This window comes from Cyrtonyx montezumae, unplaced genomic scaffold (assembly GCF_038088225.1).
Source record: "Cyrtonyx montezumae isolate F1298 unplaced genomic scaffold, pur_monq_1.0 scaffold_20, whole genome shotgun sequence".
NCBI lineage: Eukaryota > Metazoa > Chordata > Aves > Galliformes > Odontophoridae > Cyrtonyx > Cyrtonyx montezumae.
The window spans coordinates 6,196,006-6,203,832 of NW_027071937.1; positions in this window are offsets into that span (position 1 = coordinate 6,196,006).

Genomic DNA, 7,827 nt, shown 5'->3' on the forward strand with positions numbered 1-7,827 from the left:
GTGCAGCTTGGACAGGTCTAATTTATGGGGTGATATAAATGACATCCTACTTTTGGTATCCTCAGATGCATAAGGGTGGGTCCAGCATCACCCATGTACACCAGCAGTGCATGCACAGGGGATCTCCAAAGACCTCTAGAGAAACAGCAGCAGAACAGATGCCACTTCATCTGACCACAGAAACTGGGAAATAAGCCCTGCTAAGCTGGAAGTCATACGAGGCTTGATAGTGAGAGGTACAAACCTAGTATCTGTCTCCTACCAGGAACAGGCTGGGCACACATTGAGACATCTGTTAGCTGATGAGCAATGGGTTGCAGGAGTTTCATAAAGGAGTGAAATAGACCCTTAATTCCCACTTTCCTCCCAACTCTGACATGTCTGCACGTGTACATACACGCTGAGCCGCTCTTCACGCTCAGCATCACCCAGAGGGAAGTTACATTGTACCTGTGCACTGCAGTGATTAACTTCTAGCCAAAGGTTTATTAGGCTAATTTTGCTTCTTTCTAATTTATTAGACTCATTTTGCCTTTCTGTGAATTATCCTCCTACAACTGAGATCATTAATCCTTTGGATTTATTTGCCTTTTTTTTTTTTTCCCTGGAATTATTTTTCTGTGTCTTAACTTACTTGAATTGTAAGCTTCTGCAGGTTGTCTTTTTTGTTCTGTTTGCAGGCCCATCTAGCACTTTGACTGGGAGCACACTGTCCCTCTGTGAGATATATATATATATATAATAGACAGTGCATTGTCAGTACTCTGTATCCCATGCTTGTGTTGCAGTGGTTAGTTCTGACACAGCCCAGAGTTCACATGCTGTGTGTCCATCCCCCCAATCTCATATACATTTCCCTATCAAAGCCAGTTGTTAGGGCTGAAGCTTAGAAACAAAGTTGAGTTCCCTGTTATATTCCCCAGCAGTCATTCCCAAGCGTGGGAAAAGGAGGTGCAGGCACAGAGCAAACAACTGCTGTATTAATTAGGCTGTTATTTTTGGAAAGTGTTTTGAGGCATTTGCTCATTGTTATTTGGCTCCCTTTTGTGGAGTGCCTGTGCCTCATGACCCCACCTGACACTCTCACCACCATCCTTGCTCTTTCAAGGCATTTTTTATTGCCCAGACAAAGGGAAAAAATAGATATTTGGATGTGACCACCACGTAGGCCGTTGCTAACATCTCTACAATAGAAAAAGGAATTGCAGAATAAAGACATTGTTGGTATTATTGGGGAGCCAGGTGTGGGCAGGGCTGAAGTGGTATCACACATTGCAAGGATTAAAGGTTGCTGGCCCTGGCTTTGGGCAGATTCTCAGCTGGTGTAAGCTGAAGTATCTTGAACAGAAAAATAGGAACTATGCCTATTATGTTCTGTGACTTCACTGCAGTTGGAGAACACACGATGGGAAAAGATTTCGAAGACCATTACATCCAGTCCTTTGCTATCTCAGGCAACGGCACCACACAATCCCACACATAAACTGATCAAGCTTCATCATAAAACCAGTCAGGCTGCTGCTTGCCACCCACTCCTCCTGCTGGAAGGCTGTTCTGGAGCTTCCCTCCTCTGCTGGCTGCAAACTCTTTCCAGCTTTCAAAGAGAATTTATTAAACAGAACACATTTCAGCTTGCTTTCTGAATGCACAATTTTAATCCAGCTTGGGGGGAAGCACAGGATGAAGGCACTTCTTTGCATTTCTTTTATTTCAAAAATCTGGGAAAATCTTCCCTGGATATAGGAGGCCCCCTGCCTGGATGAAAGGTGGGGATCAGCTCTCCACCTTCTCTACAGGCACAGTGATGTCACTGTGGCTGCTGAACTTCTTGTCATGTCACTTTGGGTTTTTCTTCAAAGATGGTTTTCTCCCAGGAAGGTTTTCTTTCCCTTCTTTTATTTTTTTTTTCCTGCATGGTGAAATGCCCCAGGACAATTAGAAGCAAGAAGAATACATCTTTATAAATGGTGTGTCCAAAATCTCAGATGAACAACAAGAAAACTGCAGATAGTTCATTCAGGAGTGCATAGGATCACCGGGCCAAGCTTGAAAATCATTAAATGCTGAGAACTTCACAGCGAGCAGCAAGATGGGTTACTTCTGCCCTCTAGACCCTGACTGTGTTATGGCATTATAACACGCAGAATAAATTAGGCGATACCCATGAAGGTTCATCTAACTATGATACTTCACATTGGGTGAGGTCTGCTGATGACACAAAGTTTTCTTTCTGCATTAAACATAATTTTGACCGTATAAATTTGACAACCATAATAGGGGCACCTGACTGATGCCAGTGTGAGTAAGGCTGCAACAGCAATGAAATGGAAACCCAAGTCTAGTCTTCATCTACACCCAGCTCTGGTGACAGGCACAAGCCCTCTTCATCCTAACCCTTCTTGACAGTGGGTGACAGCCCAGTCTGTCCAACTGTGTCCTGGGCTTGGGTCACTGTGAGCACATTACAGGTATATTTAGCCAAAGAGGTTTCAAATCCTGGAATGTCCAATATTTTCCGGGTTACAACCTGAAATATTCTTGACTAACATTTTCACTTTGCTGAATATGAAAGGATATCAAAGGAAAAATGCTTTATATATAAAAAGATAAAACTAATCATTTTGATAAGCAAGATTCTCAGGAGGGATATGATCAGATGAAGGATGAGTTCACTTCTGGACTTCCATTTGTCTGCACAAAAGGATACCACTGTTTTGCCTGTTTTTTTCTTAGGACTAAAATGACAGTGATTAAGAGATTCATTTAGCAAGCTTATGGTCCTTCCTTCCTGGCACACTCTCCGTGGAGAAGTTAAATTGGAAATCCAAGGAGGCTTCTGATAGCAGGGTGCTTGGAGGAAATAGGGAGAGTGTGTTTCAGCAGGTACTGAGGGTGCCAGCAACTCCAAGCGAAGCAGGAAGGATTTGTTGTGTCTGCCATGCTGCAGGTGGCTTTGAGTTCTCTTTTCATCTCTCTCTTTTCTTTCCACAAACCTTTGCACTTCTGTCTCCATCACTCCCTCTTTATGTTACCCCCATCCTTCTGTTCTTCAACCTTTTTTTTCCCCATCCTGATTCATCAAGACAGATCACATTTTCTTGCTACTCTCTTATTTTCCTTCCTTTATCTTGGATCTGTCCCAGTCCTTCCCGTTCCTCCTTGCCTCTCTGGGGAGGAGATGTGCAACAGCTGATGTCAGGAGCTGGAGCTCTGCACCTAAGGTGATGCTGCTCAGTTGTGTTCTCTGGGAGCACCATGGGGGATGAACATTTAGCAAGGACACAGAAGCACACCTGCCCCTCACTGGCTTTTGAAATGGACTTCAGAAGCGCGAAATGGATCAATAAAAAACATGAAATTAAATTGATGTAAGAGGTTGTGTGGAGATGACAATAAATAGCTTAACAGACTTGAATTCCCCCTCAGCTGGGATCTCCTGCTCTTGGCCAAGTAAACTGGTGCTGCAGTGTACAGACACAGGCAGGGGACAAGGGCAGCTATACAAGCCATCACGGTCACCAACTGCTTAGACCTTATGGAGAACCCTACCTAAGGTGTCCATCAGTTTTGTGCTGAGTGGCAGTGTATCAGATTATAAAATAATGTCAGAGCAGGGGGTGTACATAATTACTAGTGATAAAAAGCAAAACTGCAGGAAGATTTTCCCTTTTAAGCTTATTTTGTCAACTATTGTTCCACATTTACTTTCTTCCATCTTACACTAAGAAATAGATCCTCCTCCTGCATTGTAAGAAGTGCTTTTTGAAGACAAGGAAGAAAGAATGTGAAATAATAGTGAAATATAAAACAAACCCTGGAGCCCATGGCTCTACTCACAGGTGAAAGGAGATTTCAAAGGGAAGCATTTGTAATTCAGATTTCTGAACAGCAGTGAAGAAGAGCCCCACTACTGATTTGTCCCACTGAAGAGGCTGGGGCTGCGTTCCTCAGCCACTGCCAGTGACAAAAACTTGGGAGTAAGCACAGATCGTTGGTGTGCTCAAGGACACAGGCAAGAGAAATGCACTTGAGCACTGAGAGTGGAGGGAGAGAGGGTTAAGATGTGGAAAACATCGATCTGTGTGTGTGTGTGTGTGTGTGTGTGTGTGCATAGGTGCATGTGCCGTGTGAAAGGTTGGGCTAGGGAAACATTGGAAATGTTTGTTATAGAGATGGGAAGAAAAACAAACAAAAAATTAAAATGAAGACGGAAAAAGAAAAAGAAATAAGTAAAGAAACCGCAACCACAAAACAGCCATCCAGCCCCTCCAGCTGCTTAGTTAAATCTTAGTCAGATGAATTCTGCAAGTCACTCAGATGACTCAGATCAGGGTTTTGCTGCCCAGCTTCCTCCCACGATCTCCTCTCACTGCCTGGAGAGGCCAGATCCTGCTGCAGCAAGGAAACTGCCTTCAGCTGCTGCTGCCATCCATGAAGGGGACGTGTGGCTGGGCAGACGTTTGGACACTATTGTTGCTGCTCATACAGAGCAGTGGGGGCCCAGCAGAGGCACACTCAGCTGGCAGGAGGTCGCTGCCACTACAGAAGGGGTTGGAGCAACACTTCCAGGGCCCCATCCGAGCTGTGTTGGCTGTTCCTATTGCCAGCTGCCTTAGGACTAGCTCATTTCATCCTTCATCTTCTCAGGCAGTGAGTCTCCAGTGCCCGTGTCCTGTATTTGTCACCACTGAGGACCACTGGCAATCCTCTGCTCCAGCCAAAGGACTCAAGTCAGTGCAGCAAGGTGAATTCAAGGTGCTGATTTTAATTTGGAGGAGAAATGAACTGTAATAAGATCCCCATCACCATCAGCAGCCCCCTATGGCTCTGGTATTTGAATGAGAGCTGTGCAGAACAAGGGGAAAATATTATAACAGGGGCTGTGCTGAGTGCTCCCCACCCCCTCGCCCCACCACTGTTTATTAAAGGTGAATTCCTGAGGGTGTTTGGAATCTGCCTCTGAGTAGCAGAGATAATAACATTGAAAGCTTTGATGAGACCAGACCGAGCTTCCAAATTTCTGAATCTATATGAGATTTTGAACTCCTGAGGGGTTAATATAGCCAGGTGAGAGAGTGGACAGCCAACCTACGTCTATCAGCCAGTCAGACGTCATGTCAGAGCTACAGGAGTTGCTGTGGGACAGAGGACATCCCTCTCATACCCCTCAAGCTCCTTCCAACCCCACTTCTGGGGGTGAAATGGCAGCAGCATTGCTGGCTGTGCACTGGTGGGGCATAGGGCCATGGTGCTGGGCCTGCTGTCTCTCTGCGCCCAGAGCTTAGCACTGTGAGCAGGAGAGGGCTTTCACCCCTTTGTCTAAAGACACACCATTTAACATCAGGAGCTACTCATGTGGCTTTGTCTCACTAAAGGACACTCCCACAGTTTTCTTCTCCATCAGTGTCCACCCTCATCCAGAATTCTGCAATGCAAGATGCAGCTCATAGGTTCATAAGGTTGGAAAGGACCTACAAGATCATCTAGTCCAACCATCCTCCTATCACTATCCCTACCCAACTACTAAATCAAATCCCTTAGCACTTCATCTAAACGCTTCTTGAACAGCGCTAGGGATAACTATAGCTATATCCATTTCCCCAGGATTTCTTCCATCAGATTTCTGCTCCTTTTGCTTGAATTGCAGGCTGGCAGGACTTCGGCTAACTTCCACCTGAACAAGATGTACTGTTAATGGGTTTGTCAGTCCAAAAGGACAGGACTTTTTTTGCACCTCCAAACTGGATTTTATTCACAGGTGGGGGAACGCAGCATTTGCTCTCATACAGTAAGATCCAGGCTGTACTCAAAGCCTTCAGCAAACTTTATTTAAATAAATATATATATATATACTTAAATCCCAGGATTCCAAAAACTGTGCAGACATTTTCTGAGTGAGCCTGTAACTAGTGCACTGCTGTCTAACAAACAGAACCTCTTGAGTTAGGAGGGGTAACAAGTGTGCCTTACACTTCTGGATTGTTCTCCCTTTGGCACTAGTAATTCCAAACCTTCAGAAGGCAAATTCTAAGCTATATACACAGCATGGAGGATCTAAGTTTCTAGCAGCCAAATCTGAAATGACTTTTTCCTCTTTTCCTGTATGGATTGAGACAAAGTGAAGTTGTTTCACTGCTCAGTCTAAAACGGGAGTTTTGCAACTAGAAGCAGAATTAAATCCTGTTGACTGAACACACAGAGAAAAAAAAGTAGGAAGGTCGGGACCAGCTGAGTGTCATCCAGTGCCTCAGACCTCCTGTGTCTGTCTTAGGTCCCCTCTGAGGCAAAAAGTCAGTTAATAGATTCCTCCCAGTTCTGGGAATAAGTTCTGGGGGAGAACAAGGCCAAACCAGCACATGGAGAAGCAAGGACAGAAGGAAAGACTTTGCCAGCTGTTCCAGAAACAAACCTTACGTAATTAACAGGAACTGTAAATGAAGCAAAGCCAACATGACAGTCACAGCTGGATTGTCTTCACTGCAGAGCTGTGTCTCCTTCAGACCAAATGCAGACATCAGCATCCCTTGCCTCACCGGGTGCCAGGTGCATCCTTGGCTCTCCCCTGACGACTCTGGTCCACCTGTTCCAGATGATAAACAGCTTCTTGCAGAAAAGACCTCTCTGTCCATGTGTGGTGACCTTTGCTGAGCCATCCAGGGGCTGGAAGCCAAAGGCCTCTGCTCACCTTGGGTGCTGGCTGCTTCCCCTTTCCAGTCTTGTTACCACTCTTTACTGGATTGCTTGCTGCAGCAGAGCTCCCTTTACATCTATCAGTTTTTCTTCTAGGCATTCATGCAGGGGAATGAATCCACAGGCTATGTGCATCTCTCACTTCATGTCTCTCCATGTGCCAAGTAGTCCTGATTTAACCTCTCCTCTACGTAGTTTTCAGTTCACTGGCAAACTTCACCTTTCTTGTACAAGATCTTCAAACCATTTCCTGTATGAAACCAGTTCAAAAAGGAGGTGCTCTCTTCATAGAAACAAGCAAGTCTCTGGTTGGCAGCAGTTCTCAACAGTTTTATTCCTCCACCCCCACCTGCTGTTGTTTGGAAGTTCACTGCTGTCCTGTGGCTCTCCTTCCCCTGATAAAGCTGATGGTGCCTGATGTGGTTTCTGGATTGGAATGATATCTTGTCATGAACATGCCCCGTAGATGAAAATAAATCTTCATGGAGATGCCTGGGACGCACAACCCTTGAGGGGCCAAAGCAAACACTGCATTTGGTACATCTACAGAAATTGCTCAGAGGTTCCTGGTGATAGCAATAATTGGAGTTTCAGATCTTTGTTACAACTCCTCTTTGTGCTGATTTCTTCTCTTCGTTTCCATCCTTTCCTGCTTCACCCTTGATCTATCCTATTAAGTCTGTGTGTGTGTGTGTCCTGAGTTCCCAGCCCGACAACCCCTGATGATGAGTTGCTGATCCCGTGAATCATAGAGCTCTTAAGCTCTTTCTCATCCCCTCCAAATGCATCCCTTCACTCTGGATGATGCAGTGAGCTTCTTACATCTCTCTCAGTTGCCTGGTTACCAGGTTAACACTGATGACAAATGCTAGATGACAGTTTGTTTAACACTGCTTCCTCTGTGATCTGGGCTACAGCCTTCTTCATTCCTAACCTCCTGCAGTGTCACATCTTCAGATGCTGCTGTTCACAGTGTCTCTCTCCAGCAGCCAAACTCTTGCATTCTACCCTCACTTTATTCTATCCTATAATCTCCAGTGTCCTCTGATTGAATTTCCTTGTCACATTGTCACAGACCAGTTTTGGCATGATCCCTCAAAAAATTTTGTGATTTAATACCTCTAATGTCAAGAAGAC